The sequence below is a fragment of the Capsicum annuum genome, chromosome 4 (assembly GCF_002878395.1).
Source record: "Capsicum annuum cultivar UCD-10X-F1 chromosome 4, UCD10Xv1.1, whole genome shotgun sequence".
NCBI classification, from domain to species: Eukaryota; Viridiplantae; Streptophyta; class Magnoliopsida; order Solanales; family Solanaceae; genus Capsicum; species Capsicum annuum.
Genome location: NC_061114.1, coordinates 21,587,247 through 21,609,843, shown reverse-complemented (window position 1 = coordinate 21,609,843; position 22,597 = coordinate 21,587,247). Strand labels below are relative to the sequence as shown.

The 22,597-nt window shown below is 37.4% G+C and overlaps 1 pseudogene; it reads right to left on the bottom strand.

The window, feature by feature from the left end:
• Positions 1-2,169: 2,169 nt before the first annotated feature.
• On the bottom strand, positions 2,170-18,497 carry LOC124897920 (annotated as a pseudogene).
• Positions 18,498-22,597: the final 4,100 nt, after the last annotated feature.

Genomic DNA, 22,597 nt, shown 5'->3' with positions numbered 1-22,597 from the left:
TTACTACGGGAGTACACAAGAATATCATCTATGAACACTATGTCAAACATATCAAGATACTGTCTGAACACTCAATTTATGAGGTCTATAAAAGTTGCTAGAGTATTGGTTAGCTCAAAAGACATGACTAGAAACTCAAAGTGACCATAATAGGTTTGGAAGGCTGTCTTTGGGATATCAAGTCCCCTTACTTTAAGCTGGTGATAGCCGGATCTAAGGTCTATCTTTGAGAATTAACTTGCACCTTGCAACTGATCAAACATGTCATCAATTCTAGGAAGAGGGTACTTGTTCTTAACTGTGACCTTATTCAGCTGACGATAGTTAATGCACATACATAAAGAACCATCTTTCTTTCGCATGAACAGGATAGGTGCACCCCAAGAAGAAACACTGGACCTTATGAAACCCTTATCTAGAAGATCTTTGAGTTTCTCTTTCAACTCCTTAAGCTCTGTGGGTGACATACGGTATGGAGAAATAGAAATAGGTTGTGTATTAGGAAAAAGATCAATCCCGAATTCTATCTCTCTAACGGGAGGTACCCCTAGGAGATCTTCTGAAAAGACATCAGGAAACTCATTAACTATATTGGCTGACTGAATAGTCAGAATCTAAGACTTAGTGTCTTTAACTCTAACTAGATGATAGATGCAACCTTTAGATATCAACTTTCTAGCTTTGAGATAGGATATAAAGTGACTCTTGGGAGATACTGAACTTCTAAACCACTCAAAGACTGGCTCATCAGGAAACTAAAACTTAACCACACGGGTACGATAGTATATAGATGCATAACAAGAGTGAAGCCAATCCATACCCAGAATTATATCAAAATCAACCATCTCCAACTTTATTAAATCAGAAAATATGACTCTATGAAGGACAGTGACAGAACACTTTTTATACACTTGCTTAGCAACAACTGACTCACCAACTGGAGTAGAAACCATAAAAGGCTCAGGAATCTTATTAGGACTCATTTTAAAATTCACAGCAACTAACGGGGTCATATAAGAGAAACTTGACCCAGGGTCTATCAACGCATACACATTAAAGGAAAATACACAAAGCATACCAGTAATAACGTTTGGTGAATCCTTCTGCTCCTAGCGGGATGGCAAGGCATAGAATATATTCTGGCACTGACTGCCAGCAGTACTAGATGAAGTGCCCTGAGGAGGGGCTAGAAGGGCTAAAGAAGCTGGGGCACTAGTAGCCTGAGTCTGAGGTCAGATATCTATACTCTCCTTCCAAGCATACAGGCACTCTCTAAGTTTATGGCCAAACTTACCATAACAAAATCAGCCCCTCTATTCATCCAAACACTCATCGGGATGGGTCCTACCACACTTACCACAAGAAGGATAACTAGGCCTATTACTCATACTATTCTGAGACCTAGACATAGAAGACTTATTCCCTTGCTCCTGCCTATTTCTGGGTGTGGGATCACTAGCTGATAAAGGCACTGGCATAGACAAATGACTCTAAAATTGTGAACGGTTCCCTTCATGGGATCTAGTCAGACCATGCTCAAACTGCTTCGATCTAGCCTTCTTATTTTCCCTTACTCTATCTCTCTCCCTTATCTTATTAGTCTCAATCTACTGAGCATGTATCATCAGGTTGGACAGATCCATATCCCTAATAAGCATAGCAGTCTTACACTCTTTCAGCACCAAACTAGACACACCGATCATGGACTTGCTTATACTAGATCGGCTGTTAGCTACCAAGTCAGGAGCATACTTGGCTAACTGGTTAAACTTAAGGCAATACTCCTTTACATTCATAGATCCTTGCCTTAGGTTCATAAATTCCTCTATCTTTTCCTTCCCTCATCTCAAGTGGGAAGAATTTGTCCAGGAATGCATCCTGAAACACCTATCAAGTCGTAGGAACAATATTCTTCCCTCCACTCTTCCTTCATGCCACAACCCAGTCATAAGCAATATCTTTTAGCCTATAAGAGGCCATCTCTACACTCTCTTCTTTAGAAATATGCATGACTTGGGTGATCTTCTGCACCTTCTCAAGAAATAACTGTGGGTCCTCACTTGCCTTAGACCCATAGAACTCTGGCGGATTCATACTTATGAAATCTCGTATCTAGGCTATAGTAGAATCATCTCTATGTTAGTACAAAACTATAGCTTGGTTATTGGCTTAAACATTTGCGGTGACTGCTTGGGCTAACGCCTGAAAGACATCCCGAAACTCAGTGTGAAATACGTTCTCATTCAGGGGATTAGCCGGTTGGGGTGGTTGATCGACATTCCTACGGGCATTATCTCTTTGTGGAGGCATTTTCTGTCATAAGAAAGCATGAGTCAATAGTAGATAGAGACAGTAGTAGGCACGATAGACTCTGAAAGAAAGAGATAACTTTTTCTTAAACTGTCTTGTAGCCTCTTGCTCATAGATGTGGCATGCAATACACCGATAATCAAGACCCTATGTAATGCGGCTTGACAGACTCCCTAGGATACCATAAACCTTAAGCTCTGATACTAAGTTTGTAAATGCCCTAAAATCTCATCCCAGAATGTCACAGGATGCTTAAGGCTACAAGTAGCCCAAGCTAACCCTTTTAATCCTACTGCTACATTTAAAACTCACTTTTAGATAAATAAAGAAAAGCAATGGTACAGCTATATCAAAATCATAATGGAATACGAAGAAATACTTGTCTGAACAGTCAAAATACTGAAAGTCTAAATGTATTAATAATCTAGTCTGACAAAGCCTCTACTAATCAAGAACTAGAGAGTCATTAGGACAAACCCCCAACTGACTCAACTAAGCTAAAAGCAATAACTATTGAAAATCTGAGCAATAGATCCTCAAACCATGAGGACTCTCCAACTGCGGAGTGTAGACAAAGGTACTCAGAAAATACTGCCATTGCTGGATCTGAGCACCTGAACCTACATTATGAGACAATGTAGCACACAGACATATATGTGGATTATTACTTTGAGGATGTACTGAGTATATGAGTGTGTATACATTTAACTAAATAATGTTATCATTCTTTATAAAATATGCATGCTGATATGAATGACTCACATAGCTTGAGTAAAACTAAAATCTGAATCTCATAAATCATGTATATTGAAGCATATAGTACAAATCTAGTGAGTCATGACAGTTGGTTCTAAAATCTGTGTTCTCCATCTTATTCTCTAAACTTGTAAGAAAGAGGAATCTTAAAACAATAGCTTTCAAAACTTGTTATCTTATGGACAATAAGGGTCTTCTTTAAAATTTAGAGATTATAGGACTTTGGGACTTGGGAGACTTGGGAGTTTCTTCTAATCGACCTAAACCATGTCAGCCACATGGAGTCTAATGTCTTGCCCATGTTGGGGAGAGCTGCTCTACCCTTGCCATCAGAATAGAACCTTAACTTTAGTGATCACTATCTTAACCTACTTGGGGTAAATCAGAAACCTATGGTGCACGTAGTTCTGGGGCATAAGACCTTGGAATCATACCCAACTCGATGCTAAATACTACTCCCATACTTAAGATCAGAACTTTTAGGAAATCCACCTTAAAATAATTCCAGGGTCTATAATAAAGACCAAATATACTTCTCTTGACTTTAATTCATAAGTAATGTGGACTTCTATCTTAGCTTAGACCCAAAAGGGTCAAATCTTTATTTGAAATCTGAAAATAAACTAACTAAGGGGTTCTTATAGCATAAACAATCTTGAACAACAATCTTTAAATGGGGTCTATTGACCCAATCATCAGTCTCATATCATAATATCTTAAAAATTCATACTTGGTAATGCAGTTACTCATAAATCATCTTAAAATCTGTAAATTTCATCAAAAGACATAGAAATATAAACAAAATCATGAAATTCAACTCTCAATCCATGGGAACTCTCAAAATCTTGCAAACAATAGTAAAAGGGTATATACCCTAACTTCAATTTCATGGAAAATTTCATAAATTACAGAAATTTTGTATTTAAAATAAGCCTTTGGGCATAGGGGTAAAATAGTTACCCTTGTTCAAACCCCACATACCTTAGATTATGACTTATAGATAAACAAGCTTACTTGAGACTATTTTTCGTACTCTTGAGTGAGGGTTCTTGAAGCTTTTGACTTGGGGAACTTAATTCTTAAATCAATTTGGAAGAACTATGGTGAAATATTGGAGAAGGAATTGGGTATTTCTCTTGAGGGAGAAACCCTAGTTTTTGATGCTATGAAAGAATCTGAAGTTCTATGCTTCTTTTTGATATATCGAGGTGTTAAAAAGGGTAGAAAGACGGCCATAACTTCGCACCCCGATACTGGATTTAGACAAAATTTCTATCGTTCGAAAGCTAATTCAATTTTCCACATGATAAAAAGTCAAAATAAGAAAAATACCATATGATTCAAGAACTACTCACTTTGGAAGTTATTTCTTAATCTTATAGAGATACAATTTAGGCTTATGGAAAGTTTGGGGTATTACATAGCCCAACCTATGTCATTCGAGATTATAAGACCCCATAAAGTCCTAGACCATTTCATCCCCATATAGCATGAGAAAAAAGGTCCCAGACATAGAAAATTTCAGCCAAGTGTTGACACTTAGTCTTATTTTTGGCCTCGATATTCCAATGGTTTTAGTTTTTATTTTTCTGGCCTTAGATTGTCAATTTTTAAACTGATTCATGATACGGGTTATCTATAGGTCATCTCGGGTGAGTTTCAAAATTTTTGAACATCATTTGAGTCATATTTGGATGACAAAAATAGCAAGCCAATGCGATCAGGACGTGTCACATTTGCTACCACATCGTCAATATCACCATGATGCATCGGTAATAAACATTGATACCATCGATGCGGTATGTTGCCTATTGTGTCACTAGGCATAATTTGTGTATTAAGTTATGGGTTTGTAGGGGTAATTGGGTCATTTTCCCCTTATATTATGCAGCCATAACATGTAATTAAGCCTCCCAAAGGGCAAAATTCACTCATTATTTGATCAATTTTCTCAAGATCAAAACCCTAGTTCATCAAGTCTAAAATGAAACCCTAAGAATTCAACAACAATTCTCATGAATTCAACAATCAAGGTATGTTTAGGTGTTCATCCTTGGGTTCCTTCTACACTTGGAGTTCAAGAATCCTTTGTCAAACACTTAGATTATAATTTACATTCTTGAAAGGAACTATGTTCATGTATATGAGGTTGTGTGGATTTCAAGTCAAGAATAATTTGACTTTCATGTGAATTAACTAGAATGCATGTTGAATTATGTAACTCCCATATTTAATCTTTGAATTTTGGTGTTGAATATTGTAGTCATGATATTCATATATTGCTCATTCTCATTTACAAGATTTATGTATCCTAGGTGTTTAGCAAAATGTCTATGTGAAGGAATTATGCATGATAACCTATATGTACAAGATTTATGTATCCTAGGTGTTTAGTAAAATGTCTATGTGAAGGAATTATGCATGATAACCTATATGTGATGCTTTTAGAGTTGAGATATGATTTCCTTATCTATGTTATCGAGTCCTAGGGGTATTAAATACCCAAAATTTAGTTGTTGTCTAGTCTCAAGTTGGAATAGAAGGATTCTATAGTATCCCAAATAGTAGCATACAGTCAGTTAATAGAATCAGTATGAGTTCAATCAAGCCTAGTACAGTCTAGTGATCAGTTCAGTATCGATTCAGTTGGGAGTAGAATTCAGCACCTAGTAAACCCAGGGATAGGGGCATTTCTATTAGCAGAGGGTTTGACCCTTAGTAGCAGTCCCTGATTTACAAAACTATATAGCCAGGATAGGGTAAATCATCTTCCTTCCATACTAGGTTTGATGTAACCATATATGTCCATGAGTCTTCCTGCTAGATTAGGGTTGACCCAGCTACTGTTAGTAACCTGTGGCACAATGCTAACATCCTTCCCACTGGGGTTATAGGTTGGACCCCATATCAGTCTATAATTGGGGTATGTCGGTTAGATAATAATTTCCACAATTACAGTCTCAGTATTCAATATTCAATATTCAGTAATCAGTATCCAGTATTCAGTATTCAATAGAGAACTCAGTTCAGTTCAACATAATCATGATTTACAATTATTAGTTATTCAATTATCAGAAGCTCAGTACTTTAGCTTCAAACTAATTCATATAGATTTTATATTCTTGTTATTGCATATTCATTACATACAATATTACTAGTCTTGTACATACTCTTATTGATGTTGGGTGTATTTATCCATTCTAGCATTACTATTCTAGCCTATTTAGCCTTGTTTTGAGGATGATTCGTGTTTTTAATATGTTTATAATGATATAAATGTGAATATAAGTGTCCATGTATGTGTTTACAATGTTTAAAGGTATTTTTACATGAGTTTTAATTCAAATTGATCATGTAGAAGCCAACCGAGAAAACTAGTGTGATTAGCTTAAGCTAGGTGTTTATCTAGTCTATCGTGTTAGGTTCTGATGTTTTTAATGAGTTCCTAAAGTTTTTATTATGTATTTATATGTAAAAACACTTATTCATAATGTTCAAGGGTCAATCAGATCAAGACAAGAGTCAAAACAACAAGTTAAAGATCAAAGTGAAATCAGCCTATGCTTAGCTCGTGTTTCTAGTTCGTCATGTTGGATGTTGTGTTGTTTTGAGATCTAAATAATTGTGTTTAATGATTTAGGATTCTTTTTCAATGTATTATTATGATATATTAAGGACATAAAAGCTTCAAATAAAGTGTAAAAAAATCAAAAAGGCTCAGAATGGATCAACGAAAGTACGATATACAACTTGGATGCAATTTGGACCCCTGAAATGTCTTAGGCTCGTGTGGGATGTAGAAGAGTCCAATTTGTGAGATATATGGACCAAAATCTTTATAAGCGACCCAAAATATTGACCCCTTGCTATGAGGATACGTCGCAACCTCCACACATATTTTTAAGCCTCGCGACGTGACCTAGACTCCTGTTTCCAGCCTGCGCATTGCAACTTTCACTCCCATTTGCATAACTCACAAAGAGAGATCCACTTTAGACATGGAAAAGAATGATAATTGAGTCCTACACATCTTGGGATTATCTCACACTTATAAATAGAAAATTATACACGTTATTGATCATCTTTGGACGTCATAGAACATCAAGGAGGCTGCTACAACTTCATAAGTTAGGTTTTTATTGTTTTATTGTTTTTATTTAGTTAATTCATGTCCGTAGTTGTTGATTACAATATTGTGATTACAATTATTACTATGCATGGATAAACACCCTCGTTCCGGTGTTTAATCCAAGAACATGAGTATTATTGCTTTGAATTAAGTTTGTTAGATTTGTTTATCACTATTGGTTCTTTGTTTATTCTTGATAAAACTATTTTAAGGATTCACGACCCTTATGATACATCCATTTTCAACCATGTGAACTCGGGAGAGGGAGTAGGGAGATAACACATGGGAATAATTATGAAATAGGAAATTCAAATTAGTATCTAGGACAAGGATATACTTAGATGCCTTACTTGATTCAAATGTAGGATGATAGATTAAAGATTTTAAGTGTACTATTACATCCCATATCAATGATGTATTTGTAAGGTTCAGCTTAGGTAAATCATTTAGAGTTTGGGAAACCATAATCATGCAATTAACCCTACGAATCAACAACTAAGATAAGCAAGTTAGTGAATGAAGTTCATTACATAGTATGATTGTTCGAAATGCAACCCTGGGTTTTCCTCTTATTGATTGTCTCAAGACCTTTACTTTATGCTTTGCTTACTTTACTTTACTTTAGTTTACAAATCTACAAACTCTATTTTGGTTACTCTTGTATCAATTGAATCTAAATTGTGAACTAAAATCAAATCGTTGCTAAATCCAGTCTCTGTGGATCGATACTTGATTTTCATTAGGCCACTTTACTACTTGTTAAGGCCACGTACACTTGTATGTGTTCTTGGGTGCTCTCACTCATCCAGTTATTTCATGATATTTAATTATTATTATCATGCACGTGAACCCATACATATCATCCTAACCTCACCTAGCATACCAGTACATTCAAAGTACTGGCGTATACTCTTTCTTTGCACTACAATGTCTCAAATCATAGGTTCGGACGCTCGGGTTGCTGAATGTATTTAGTCAGATTCAATTGATCATTCACAACTATAATAGTGAGTCCTTATCCATAGAAGGAATGACACTTATTTAGTCATTTTGTTATTCACAGTATTTCAACTTTTTATTTACTTTCAGATAGTAGTTGTGAATTAGTTGGGGCCTGTCCCATCAACTCATTTATATTAGGCGTTAGAGACTTTCAGACACTTTTAGTTAGCAGTTGTTCTATAGATGTATTCAGTATTGATTCAATTTTATGAACCTTATGGCGTTTTCAGTTTTTACTTCCACATATGTTTTCATAATTATTATTCAGTGCTCACAACAGGTACCAGTCATGGGTTAGCTTGTGGTCCTTCAAGATCGTAGGAACCTTATGGCACCCATGGTGTAGTCTAGGGGTGTTACAAACTTGGTATCAGAGCCTAAGGTTCTAAAGAGTCCTAGGGAGTCTAAAATTTGCATCAAGTAGAGTCTTGTTCATAGGTGTGTAGAGCACCACACTTATGGACAAGAGGATATGAGGCGTTTTTAGAAAAAAAAATTCCTTCTTTTAGTGTTCATATCATGTGAGTGAGCATTATCTCAAGTTAAAATCTTTGTCTAATCCAACTTTTCCCTCCGTTTATAGAATATGCCTCCTAGAAAGACCAATGAAAGAAGAACTAGGAACTAGCCAACACCTTCGTCCGTTCAGGAAGATCCCCTAAATAAGCACGTTTCTCATGCAGAATTCAGAGCATCTTTCACCACTCTATCCCATTCTATGGAAGCTCAAAATGTTCGACCAGCTACTGTTTAGGCCAACCCAGTGGCCAATTATAACAACCAATATTTTTAGGAAGAATTCAAGCTGTTGTTCCTAAGTATACAGACCCAAACCCAATTATTCTATGTCTATATATGTGTAATGATTAGTTCTATAGTGTTAAAATATCCTTTTATATCTGTCGAGGTCATAAAAATCTCATAACTCAAAGATGAGTTGAGAACGCTCCTATCGACTAAGTTTTAGTGAACATTTCATCTTGGGTCAACTTTAGATGACCATTACTACTTGTAAATGATGAATTATGTATCCTAATATATATAAAATAAAAGGTCTTTGAATCTTCTTTCCAACACATTTTGTTTCACCTTAATTCGATATAGAAACGAAAAGTTATACTCATTTTACTTCAGTATGTTTGTCTGTCAACAAAGTAATGACCTGAGTTGATAGGCCATCACCTAAGTTATGACCTATCATCCAAATCGTCACCCCAAACAAGTGAACCATTATTTTTAGCTTCCAAGTGATGACCTGAGTTGATAAGCTATCACCTAAGTGATGACCTATCAGCATAAGTCGTCACCCTTAACCCAAAACTTACAAAAATCAGCTTCCAAGTGACGACCCGAGTTGATAGGCCATCATGTAAGTGATGAAATATCAGCCCAAGTCATCAACCAAGACCAGTAACTCATAAAATCAGTATTTGAGTGAATACTTGGTGTGATAAGTCATCACTTGGCTAACGACTTATCAACTAAGGTCGTCACCCTTAAAATTCAGCAATTTCCATTTGAATTCGGAGGGTTAATTTGGTATTTTCCCTCACCTCCCACAACTTAAATCATGCTTAAAACCCCATTAAGTGATAAAATATCAATTTCTCATCACCCTATTAATCCTCTCCACTCTCAAGAATAAAAAAATTAGGATTTCCTCTCAAGATCATCTACCAAGAACAAGATTCAAGCCCTTCTTCAAGAAAACCAAGAAATTGTAATTACCAATCCAAGAACGTTCAAGAAAATTTAATTCTCTTTCAAGGTTGAAGATGAAAGGAATATTAGATGTTCATCCATTGACCCTTTTCACCCATGGAGTTTAACAATCCATGTTTTATGTTTTAACTCATGAAATTACAAGTTTATAATGATTTATCTCCATAAAGCTTTTATAAATTTTTAGTATACATGATTTTTACAATCTATTTTCATTTAAAGAAACCCATATTACATATTTTATGAATTATGTCCATGAACTTTCATGAATTTTGAATTTTATATCACGTTTACAAAAAATTATTGTTGTTATTAAACCCTGCATATTTTGAATGATGTTGTCAGCTGATTTAAGCCTTAATTGGTGATTTAGTATCAAAATCATGCTACTTATATATGTTTAAAACTATTCCCATGCTTATGCCATGCATTACAAGTGTTTGAGGAAATGTCTCAAAGAATGAGTTTTGAATATTAACTACATCTCATGTACTTAATGTTTTAGTATGATCTGGCTATTATTTCTATTGAGTCTTGAGGATTTGAATACTCAAAATTTAGTTTTTTTACTTAGTTTTCAGTATCCATTGAATGATTTTAGAATATACCATGATCATTATCAATTTCGTCAGTCATCATAATCAATTAAACATAGAACAGTTCAAAATTCAATGTCCTTCAGTTAGGAGTAGGATTTACAACCGAGTGAATTTAGGGATGGTGGCTTTCCCATTAGTTAGGAAGAGTCTTTAGTAGTAGTCCCTGTGTTCCAAAACTATGTAGCCAGCATAGGATGAGGAGTCACCCACCAGTTTATGTTTGAATACCTCCCAAGGGTCACCCGTCAGATTAGGCTTGACTCCGCCCAAGTATTGCCCATTAGTTTAGGCTTGACATCCTAGTTTTTTCAGTAGCTTAGTGGATCCACATAGTCATTGTTAGTGCCCATGACATGAAACTAACACCCTTTGAACTGGGGTTATAGGTTGAACCCCAATCAGTTCAGAGTGGGGAATGTCGGTTAGATGATACCTCCCATAGTCTCAGTTAGTAATCAGTATACTCCAATTTTGGTTTGCATTGACCATAGAATTTAGTTATCAGATTTCAGTTTTTCAATTTATACACTATTTTTAGAATCATGCTATATGCTTGGTCATGCATTCTCAGATTTTACAATATGCACGCATTCATATCAGTTAATTATTGATCTCATACTATTCAACCAGTCATTATACATGTACATGAGCACATACCTATCAGCCTAACCCTATTTAGCATTCTATTACATTTAAAGTACTGACCTCATACTCTTTTCTTACGCTATAGTGTCTTATATCATAGGTGATACGCCCAAATTACAACTCTCGTTAGAAAGTGTAAGCGGTCGTTGTCAAATATAGAACCCAACTGGGTTAGGTGTCGAATCCCACAGGGAATACTATGATCACTAGGTATTGCGATTATTATTAGACTGTTGGTCGAAGGTTCTAAGATAAGGGGGATTTCGGTTTAGGTGCACAATACTATTATCAGTGTAATGATGAGATGATATGTGTAATAATATTTGATCACAGAGAATGACAAGTTAGGGTTATGTCCACCTTATAGCTTCTACTTCTGTATTAACTATGAGTAATACGGATTTTATACATGCATGCACTTACAGAGAGACGTATTCTAATTCTAAATCCAAGTGTTTTTCAACTATCAAGGATTTATTCACCTTAGTTCTTTCGAATCCAAAGTGTACACAAATTGTACGAACTCTCCAAGAAGTTAATCCTGCTAGGGCATTAACGTGTAAAATAGAGGTTGGAAACCCTATTTTCTTGTCACACTCTCTTTTCCAAATTGTAACTTTTCTATCAAACAAGTTATTGCTATAATGGCGCATTCCCTATGTTTGCAACCATGAGAATTCAATCAAAATGAAGAGAGTAATGATATAAGTGGATTAACACATGATAAATTCAAAAACCCATAGCAATAGAGAGTATACTACAAGGTTTCCATAACCCTAACAAATAAACTTAGCTACTCATGAATAAAACAGAAATCAAACTACAAATATTCATCATACCAAAACTTAGAATGATCTTGGTGATAAAGATGACTAGTGACAATAAGAGAGAAATGCTTTTCTCTCTCTCTGTCCTCAAGCTAAGCCGTTTTTCCCTCTTTTCAAATAATACAGAATGTGAATAATGAACTAAAAATTCAGCAATCATGCTTTTAATAACATCCTTCTCTAATAAATTGCCACTGCATTCTTAACTATTTAAAAATATTGAGTTTGCCCGGGAAAAAGTTCCCATGCGTCACATTCAGTCCAAGAGCTGCTTTCCTTTTTATGTGAAGTTTTCCTTTGCTGTCCACAGGTCCCCAAAGTGCTGAAATCTTCCTCATTAGTACCTGAAAAGCATGCTAATCAGATAAGTCAGCTCACTTAACTAAAAATGGACTAAAAGTGCAAGAAGTATGTATTTTATCCTCAAAACTTAGCTAAAACATGGTAAGTTAAGGTGCTTAGACATATAAATACGCCCAACATCACCACCCCACACTTAAAGATTTGTTTGTCCTTGAATAAAATAGTACATCCATGCGAATACCTAACTAAAATTCACAAGAGCAACACAAAATTTTCAACAAGACATACACTGCAATTATTAACAAAGAGCAGATTTCTTGATCATTACTAGAAACAACTCACCCTCCAACATAGACTCATTAAGTTGGTTAATTCGTATACACAAGTTAAGCCAAAAAATCATATAAAACTACCCAACAATAATCAAACATGTGCGCTCACACAAAATGTTACCCATAATCACTGATAGTTTTGCATTTTTCAGAAATATGGGTATAATAACTTGCTTGCTCTCACTCTCACAAAGAATTCTTAGATTACAACTGATGACCATATGCTTGCCCTTAGTGTAATGCTCCACTAATATCAGAATGCTAAGTTTAGGATCAAATAGGTCTTTATGGGTTGTAAAGTAGGCTAAAGGGACGGGTAGGACTATTTTTGCCAGAAATGGTGACTATGTTCCCTAAGCGCTTTAATACACTACCTTATGCCATTTACACTAACTTTTAACAACCACTCTACCTTCCTTTCATCTACCATACCCCCTTCACCCATTTTGTTACTCAATCAAAATCACTATGATGGGAATATACAACCCATTTTTTTTATTTTCTTTTTTTTTCTTTTTTTTATTAGGCATCCCTATGATAGCCACCCTCGATCATAATATTTTCATGTACCAATAACTAAACTTTGGGGCATCACTTTCACCATTTTCCTCTTATTTTGCAACACTCTTTACTCACTTTGATTCTATAATTTAAAGCGCTTAGGGGCTTTTGGATCAAATTATGGTCTTTTTAAAAAAAGTGGATTAGGCTACATATGGGGTTGCCAAAGAAAATAGCTAAAGGCTCAATGGGTGTTCACTAGGACAATGTACAAATGTAGGTAAAAAGAAGATAAAAAAAATCAGGGCTGCCAAAGAAATGCCTAAATCATCTCCTAAACTCACAATCTTTATTTCGCTTCACACACACACTAGGCAAGTTCTAGCATCAGCCGCAACAAAGAATATACAATAACCTTACACACACATGGCACATGGTCAACTTAATTGGGAGCATTATAGATTCTTGACCCAATAGATAAATGAATTAAACCACAAAAAATTATCACAGAATGAGTCACAACTTAGAGGCTAAATGTTTCAATAGAAGTGAATCAACACAAACTCCTGTTATAATGCCATGCCGTCTATAAGAACAATTTCATGCAAAAATCTTGACTAATTATAACTAACTAACTACAACTAAATCAAAAAGACTATAGAATAAATACGGGAAAGCAGTACGCAGCGCAACATTATTAGTCAAGACTTCATCGACATACATTTAGATGGTATGTGCCAACAACATTATTAGTGCAGTCACACTTTCAACCCTTCACTTTACATAACAATTCCTCAGTTTGATATAGAGAAGCAGCACACAATGGTTCTGTAATCTTGACTATCATTTCCAACATTATTTCATTAGGGCAATGCAATCTTTGAACAAGACTACCACGTAGAAATCTTATCATGGAAACAATTACACAATCTTATGTTTTTGGCTAACCATGAGCATTGCATCGATGAATGAGTCACTCACATAGTCAAGCTTACAACTCCCAAAATTATGCATTAAACTTCAATATTTCAACTTCATAATAATAAAAAAATTATGACAGTGAATACCAATCAATACATGCCGGAGTAAAATCAAGATTACCTACGAGAATCCTTTCACTCAATGAGATGTATTTTTCAAAAATCATAACAAACTAACCATACTCTTATCACCAAGCACTACTACAAAATCTAGTTAACCATTATAAACGTAGCACTGAAACAACTACGAAACATGAAAGAGCAACTTACTTGGTGATAAATTCGTGATGAATCCAGAAGGTAAGCCTGCAGGAGTAGATGAGAAAAGAGAAGGGCTTGGAGAGGTTGGGCGGCGCTTAGGTTGAAGAAAAATTTAGTGGGGTTTAAGGGTAGAGGATATATTTAAAGGATGAGCCCTGGGTCGGATTGGTCCATTCACAAACGGGTTAGTAGGCAAAATTCATGTTGATAAGTGGCGCCTATATCATCGCCTAAGCATAAGTAGGCGGCGCCTAACCTATTGCCCATATTGGCATAGGCGGCGCCTAGCCTATCGCCTATGTTGGCATAGGCGGCGCCTAGCCTATCGCCTATGTGAGGCAGTGAGCATAGGCGATGGCATAGGCAGCGCCTAGCCTATCGCCCATGTTGGCATAGGCGGCGCCTAGCCTATTGCCTATGTAAGGCAGTGAGCATAGGCGATGGCATAGGCGGCGCCTAGCCTATCGCCCATGTTGGCATAGGCGGTGCCTAGCCTATTGCCTATGTGAGGCAGTGAGCATAGGTGATGGCATAGGCGGCGCCTAGCCTATTGCCCATGTTGGCATAGGCGGCGCCCAACCTATCGCCTATGCTCCATCATTCCTAGACTTACCACCATTGACATGGCTCACTTTCAAATCAAAATTTGGGGCTAATCTTTTCCTTTGTACTTCATGCACCTACACTTAATCAAAAACAACAAAAATGATTAGAAGGATGGGTTTCCTCCCACCAAGTGCCTTAGTTTTGGTTGTGGCTCGACTCTTCTTTTTGAATTTTTATTTATCAAAAACAAACTCCTAGTAAAACAAAAATGATTAAAATGATTGGTTGCCTTCCATGTAGCGCTTGATTTATTGTCGCGGCATGACATAGTTATCTCGATTACTCAGACTTCATCAAGATATATGGTGGCTATACATTTTATCGAGTCAGTTGGACCGATATATAGCTTCACTCTTTGGCCATTCACCTTAAAGACACTACCATCATCATTTTCTAACTCCACTACTCCAGATGAGTAAACTTGGCTGATTCTGAATGGACCAAACCATTTAGACTTCAACTTACCTGGAAACAGCTTAAGTTTGGAGTTAAAAAGGAGTACCAAATCGCCTTTCTGAAAGTTTCATTGGATAATCCTCCGATCATGGTACTTTTTCATCCTTTACTTGTAAAGATCTACTCTTTCATATACATTTAGATGGATTCATCCATATCGTTCAGCTGTCCCAATCTCGTATCTATAGCATCATCCCAGTTCAGGTTAAGCTACTTCAGTGCCCACATTGCTTTATGTTCTAACTTAATTGGCAAGTGACAAGCCTTTCCATAAGCTAGTTGGTATGGTGACATGCCAATTGGTGTCTTAAACGCGGTCCTATATGCCCATAAGGTATCGTCCAGCTTCCTGGACCAATCTTTCCTGTTGGCATTCACAGTCTTAGCAAGGATCAGCTTGATTTCCCGATTTGAAACCTCCACCTGCCCACTAGTTTGTGGGTGGTATGGTGTAGCTACCTTATGTTGCTTAACCCCATACTTTGCTAATACGGCTCTGAATAGCTTGTTGCAAAAATGTGATCCTCCATCGCTTATGATGGTATGGGGTACCCCAAAACGAGAGAAGATATTTCTCTTTAAGAATGCCACAACACTCTTACCTTCATTATCAGCTAGAGCGACTGCTTCGACCCATTTGGATACGTAATCCACAACAACTAAGATATATTTCATCCCAAATGAGCTCACAAATGGGCCCATGAAGTCGATACCCCAGACATCAAATAACTCTACTTCAAGCATTTTGGACATGGGCATCTCATAGTGCTTTGAGATAGAACCTTGCCGCTGACACTGATCACATTTTCTTACAAAATCGTAGGCATCCTTGAATAATGAAGGCCAATAGTAGCCACTTTGCAGTACTTTCTTGGCCGTCTGTTCACCTGCATGGTGACCTCCGACTTGAGAAGCATGGCTTGCTTCCAGTATGCTAGGCACCTCTACATCTGGGATGCACCGCCTAATAATACTATCAGCACATCATCAAAAAAGATAAGGCTCATCCCAGAAGTAATGTTTCACATCATGCATGAACTTTTTCTTTTGATGAAAGGAGAGATTCTCAGGAATCACTTCGCTTACCACGTAGTTAGCGAAATCTGCATACCATGGCAAGTTTTCCACCCTAGTTGCTATAATCTCTTCATCGGGGAATGCATCATCAATATCAAGGTCGGTCTGTACTATGTGCTCACTCTCAAGTCTAGATAGATGATCGGCTACTTGGTTTTCACAACCTTTTCTATCCTTTACCTCGAAATCAAATTCTTGAAACAGTAGCACCCACTTAATTAGCCTTGGCTTGGAATCCTTCTTTGCCATTAGATATCTTAGAGCCGCATGATCTGTATGAACCACTACCTTGGTTCCCAACAAGTAAGCACGAAACTTTTTGAAAACATAAACAACCGCAAGAAGCTCTTGTTCAGTGACGGTATAGTTTTTCTGTGCCCCATTCAAGGCCTTGCTCGTGTAGTAGATTAGATGAAATAGCTTTTCTCTTTTCTGACCAAGGACAGCACCCAAGGCTACACCACTTGCATCACACATAATTTCAAAAGGTAGAGACCAATCGGGAGCTACAATTATAGGGGCTTCAACTAGCTTTCCTTTGAGGCATTCAAATGCCTTCAAGCAATCTTCACCAAAGTAAAACTTTGCCTCCTTCTCCAAAAGTTTGCATAATGGGTTTGCAATCTTGTAGAAGTCTTTAATAAACCTCCGATAAAAACCAGCATGACCGAGAAAACTACGAACCCCCTTCATAGAAATTAGAGGTGGTAGTCTCTCGATAACTTCAATCTTGGCTCGATCAACTTCAATTCCCTTTTCAGAGACCTTATAACCGAGAACAATGCCTTCCTTAACCATAAAATGGCACTTCTCTCAATTTAGCACCAGATTGAATTCCACACATCGCTGCAAAGCCATACTCAGATTTGCCAAGCATGACTCAAATGACCCACCTACAACCGAAAAGTCATCCATAAACACCTCCAAGGTGTCTTCAACCATGTCAGAGAAAATAGAAATCATACACCGCTGAAAAGTGACAGGTGCATTACATAGCCCAAATAGCATTCGTTTGAATGCAAAAGTACCATATGGGCATGTGAAAGTGGTCTTCTCCTGATCTTCAGAAGCAATGCAAATCTGATTATATTCGGAATAACCATCCAAGAAATAGAACCGTCCCTTTCCTGCCAATCGATCAAGCATTTGGTCCATGAGTAGCATTAGGAAGTGGTCCTTTAACGTCCACGAGTTTAGCTTCCGGTAATCCATACACACCCTACACCCTGTGATAGGCCTGAGTGGAATTAGCTCATTCTTCTCATTTGCTACTACTGTCATGCCCCCTTTTTTGGGCACACATTATACAGGACTCACCCATTTACTGTCTGAGATTGGATACACCACCCTTGCATCTAACACTTTATGATTTCTTTCTTCACCACCTCTTGCATAGGTGGATTCAGACGACACTGATGCTCAATAGTGGGTACGCAATCTTCCTCTAGTTGAATCTTGTGCATACATATGCCAGGAGGGATACCAATTATATCAGTAATAGTCCAACTAATAGCTCTCTTGTACCTCTTCAGAACAGAGATGAAAGCCTCTACCTGTTGTTCACCTAAATCAGCAGCAATAATAACCGACAGTGTATTTCCACTACCCAAGAACACATACCTGAAATGACTGGGTTGCTCTTTTAATTCTAGCATCGGTGGCTCTTCAATGGATGGCTTCGCCGGTGGTGAAGGTCAATTCTTAAGGTCAAGGTCCAGCTTCTTGGGGGCATAAGAATACGACCCCATTCTTGTAAAAGCATAGATAGTTTCTTCGTACTCTTTAACATCCTCACGATCAAAGTTCAAAAGTACAGCAGCCAATGGCTCAACAGTAAGCTGCTTCTCTAAAGATAATTCCTTCTCATCCTCATAATAAACATCAACTATAGAGAACACATTCATATCCTTGGGTTGCTTCATTGATTTGCATACATCAAAACGTACCATTTCATCATTCATCCGAAATAAAAGCTCATTTGCTCGCAAATCAATAAGCACACTTTCTGTTGTGAGGAAAGGTCAACCCAAGATTATGGGCACCTCAAAATCCACCTCGTAATCCAAAATAACAAAGTCTACAGGAAATGTGAAGGTAGAAACCTTTACTAATACATCATACAAGATACCAACAGGTCGTTTTACCGACCTGTCTACCATTACAAGCCGCATGTTGGTTGGTGTAGGATCGCCCAACCCCAACTATCTATAAATGGCTAATGGCATCAAATTAATGCTAGACCCTAAATCACATAAAGCCTTAGAAAAGTCTAAAGATCCAACCGTGCAAGGAATAGTGAAAAAACCCAGATCTGCCTTCTTCTGTACCAAAGACATCGTGGCAATTGCACTGCAATTATGAAAATTATCTGCTAGTTCATAGCTCACTGCCCTTTTCTTTGTCAAAAGGTCCTTCATGAATTTGGCGTACCTTGGCATTTGCTCCAGTGCCTCCATCAAAGGCATATTTATAGTCAGCTGCTTCAGCATGGTCATGAATTTATTGAACCTGGTGTCATCAGCCTTCTTCTTCAGTCTCTGAGGAAAAGGTGGTGGTGGATTTGGAAGAGTTTTCTACACCACTTTCTTTTTATTGTGCTTCCTATTATCAATCTTTTCAGACTGCTGGCATCTAGGTGTAGTATCATGAATATTCTCATCCTGATTTTCAACTTCTACAGAATCATCACAATCTGCTTTAATAACATTCTCCTCTATACTATCAACCATGGTCTTGCCCTTGGATGGATTTTCCAACACCTTACCACTCCTGGTTGTAATAGCCAACTATGATCCATCTTTTCTTGGATTTTGGACAGTATCACTCGGTAAAGTGCCAACTTTTCTTTGATTGAATGCCGCTGATAGTTGACTCATTTGTTGTTCCAGCTGTTTTATTAAAGTGGAATGCGAGTCAACCAATTGATTTATTGAGGACAAATCATTTTTTACCTCAGTTACTCCCGTGTTGGTTGCCTCCACTCCTTTCAACAGCTTAGCCATTATGTCCTCCATGGACATCTTCCCAGAGCTAGGTGCAGTAGCTTCACAATTTCCAGGAGGGACATACAAACCGCTCCTGTCATTCTTATTCTTCCAATTCCCTTGATCTCAGTCCTTGTATCCAGATTTTTCATAATAGTTTCGACCTTGGTTTCCTTGGACATTGCCTCGGAAACCCCCCCTGATTATTCAAGTAATTTTCTTCTTCCTCAGAATCGGAGTCATCTCTTTCTTGTGATACAACAGCCTTGACCTTTTCTGTCTTTCCTAATAATAAATGCTTAGTAAGAAGGTCCATCTGTATTTTTATGTGAGCTATATCATGGTCTCATTCCTCTTCTCTTCATCTCTGTTCTGCCGTCATGCCAATAGATACAGTAGAGCTTGCTACCTCAGAATCCCTGGTATGCCAAGCTCTACTTTGCTTTGTCATATGATCCAGCATATCACATGCCTCAATAAAAGTAAGGTCCATGAATGACCCACCCGCAGCATTATCTACCACTGACTTAGTCACCGAGTTCAAAGCCCTAAATAATATTTCCATCAAGTGAACATTGGTCATCTGATGATTTAGGCACCGCATAAGCTTATTTTTGAACCTCTGCCATGTCTCGTGGAGAGCTTCAATTGGAAGCTGTCTGAAATTGCTTATCTTATCTCTTAATTGTGCTCTCTTTGATGGCTGAAAGAATCTTGCTTCTTTCAATTGCCTCCAATTGGTAATAGAGTTAGGAGTTATCCCATTTAACCATAGAGTTGCCTCTCCAGATAGAGACAATGGAAATAAGCGCAGCCAGATCACGTTTTGTCCAACCCCTGGATTGTCAAACAATTTGCATGTTGAGATAAAATTAATCAGATGCATATTCGGATCGTCGCCTGCAGGTCCACCAAATAACCCTTTAAGTTGCAATAGCTGGATCATGGTGCTAGTGATATTGAACTTGGCTCCGAGTGCCAAGGGCGGAGGAATAATAGCCTCTGTGGCACCAGCCCCATCCAAGTCGTCATCATCATCATCATCAAAAGCAACTTGCACAGCTCGGCATTTGGGTCTCATCCTAGCTTGACAATCTCTGTTGACATTTCTGTTCACTGGTGCAGCTACATCATCTGCACGCCTTGGATTTAATAACTCATCATCACTTAGGTCCTCATCATCAAGATTTGGTACCCGACCTGAGTTATCAGCATTCTGTTGATTTACTTGTGCACCTGCCAATGCAGCTAATCTAGCCTGCTCCTATTGAGTAGCTATCCTTCCAAGGTCTCATTGCGCATCCATTCTGCCAATAAGATGTAGTTCAGGATTTATAGGTAATAATGGTTGACCAAATCTCAGTGTATTTGGCATGCAATCCACTAATAAATTGCTACTGCATCCTTAACTATTGAAAAATATTGAGTTTGCCCAGGAAAAAGTTCCCATGCGTCACATTCAGTCCAAGAGCTGCTTTCCTTTTTATGTGAAGTTTTCCTTTGCTGTCCACAGGTCCCCAAAGTGCTGAAATCTTCCTCATTAGTACCTGAAAAGCATGCTAATCACATAGGTCAGCTCACTTAACTAAAAATGGACTAAAAGTGCAAGAAGTATGTATTTTATCCTCAAAACTTAGTTAAAACATGGGTAAGTTATGGTGCTTAGACGTATAAATACGCCCAACATCAATAGGTTCAGATGCTCAAGTTCCCGACCGTACCTAGATATCCTAGCACACCAGCAGCAGCAGCAGTGGTGAGTCCTCATGTTTCAAGGACCAATTATGATTATCTAATAAGTTTAGTTCTAGTAGCTAGTCGGAGTTAGTTGAGGACTTGTCCCATCAACTCCTCAGTTACTCAGTTAGAGGCTTTCGAATAGTTTTAGTCAATTTTTATTTGTCATTATCAGATGTTTTATTAGTATTATCAATATTATTTTCTAGACATTATCAGAACTATGATTTAAAACCTTATGGCATTCTAATAAATTCAGCATAGATTCCATGTTACATTGTTCAGTGCTCACAGTAGGTACCGACATGGGTTAGCTTGTGGTCTTTCGAGTTTATAAGCATCATGTGACGCCCAGGGTGTACTATCGAGGCATTACAAACTTGTTATTTGATCCTATGGTTTTAAAGTGTCCTAGGAAGTTTGAAACCTATGCCAAGTAGAGTCTTGTGCATGTGTGTGAAGCGCTCCACACATATGGACAAGAGGCTACAAGAGGTTTTAGGAAAAGTTTTCTTTTTTTCATGTCTCAGATCGTGCGATATCTTGGTTCTCTAAGAACCTTATATAGATTCTGATCATGCTCCACTCATGTAAACTCTACCTTACTTTCAAGGTAATAGAAATAGAGAAGCTCAAAGTCCTACAGATAGGGATTTTCTAGACAGTACCTACATATAATATGGAATTGTTGCGGGTTCAAAAGTATACCATCAGTTCCATTATGTTCCAAGGTTTTACAGATTTTATTCATGATCATGAAAAACTCGTGCCCTAATACAAAGTCAATGTGCCCTCAATCCCTTCTCAAAATCCTATGATAGCATATAACCTAGAGTTAGAAGTATGCACCCAGTAGTTTAGCAGTAGTAAAATGGGGATATTGTCCTCTGAATTCAGTAGATTTAGTATTCATGGGTTAGTTATATGAAAGGTGAATATTTGGGGATATAGAAAGTTAAGATTTCAATCTCAGAAGAAAGTATCAATAGTATGGTTTTACACTTTCAGGTGCAGTCCTTCATGGTGAGTTTAGTAATTATGTGCATTTTATGCCTAGATTTTGAAGTAAACTGGTTTCAGTTCAGTTTGAGATATTGATTAAGTGGTTTATAGACTAAGAATGATGACCTTAAGCTAAGGGGGAGATGACAGAACAAGTAACCAAGTTAGGATTTCAAATTTTAGTAGTAATGTCAGTATGTGTAGAAAAGTAGTAGGAGAGGATGATTCCCAACCCAACCTTATCTCAATACAAAGTTTTGTATTTCAGTTTTCATGATATCTACTCATGCCTTACATGTCATCCCTATGATCATTTCTTATAGTTGTACACTTTATAGAAAATCAAGTACGCTTCCAATTCCTAGTAT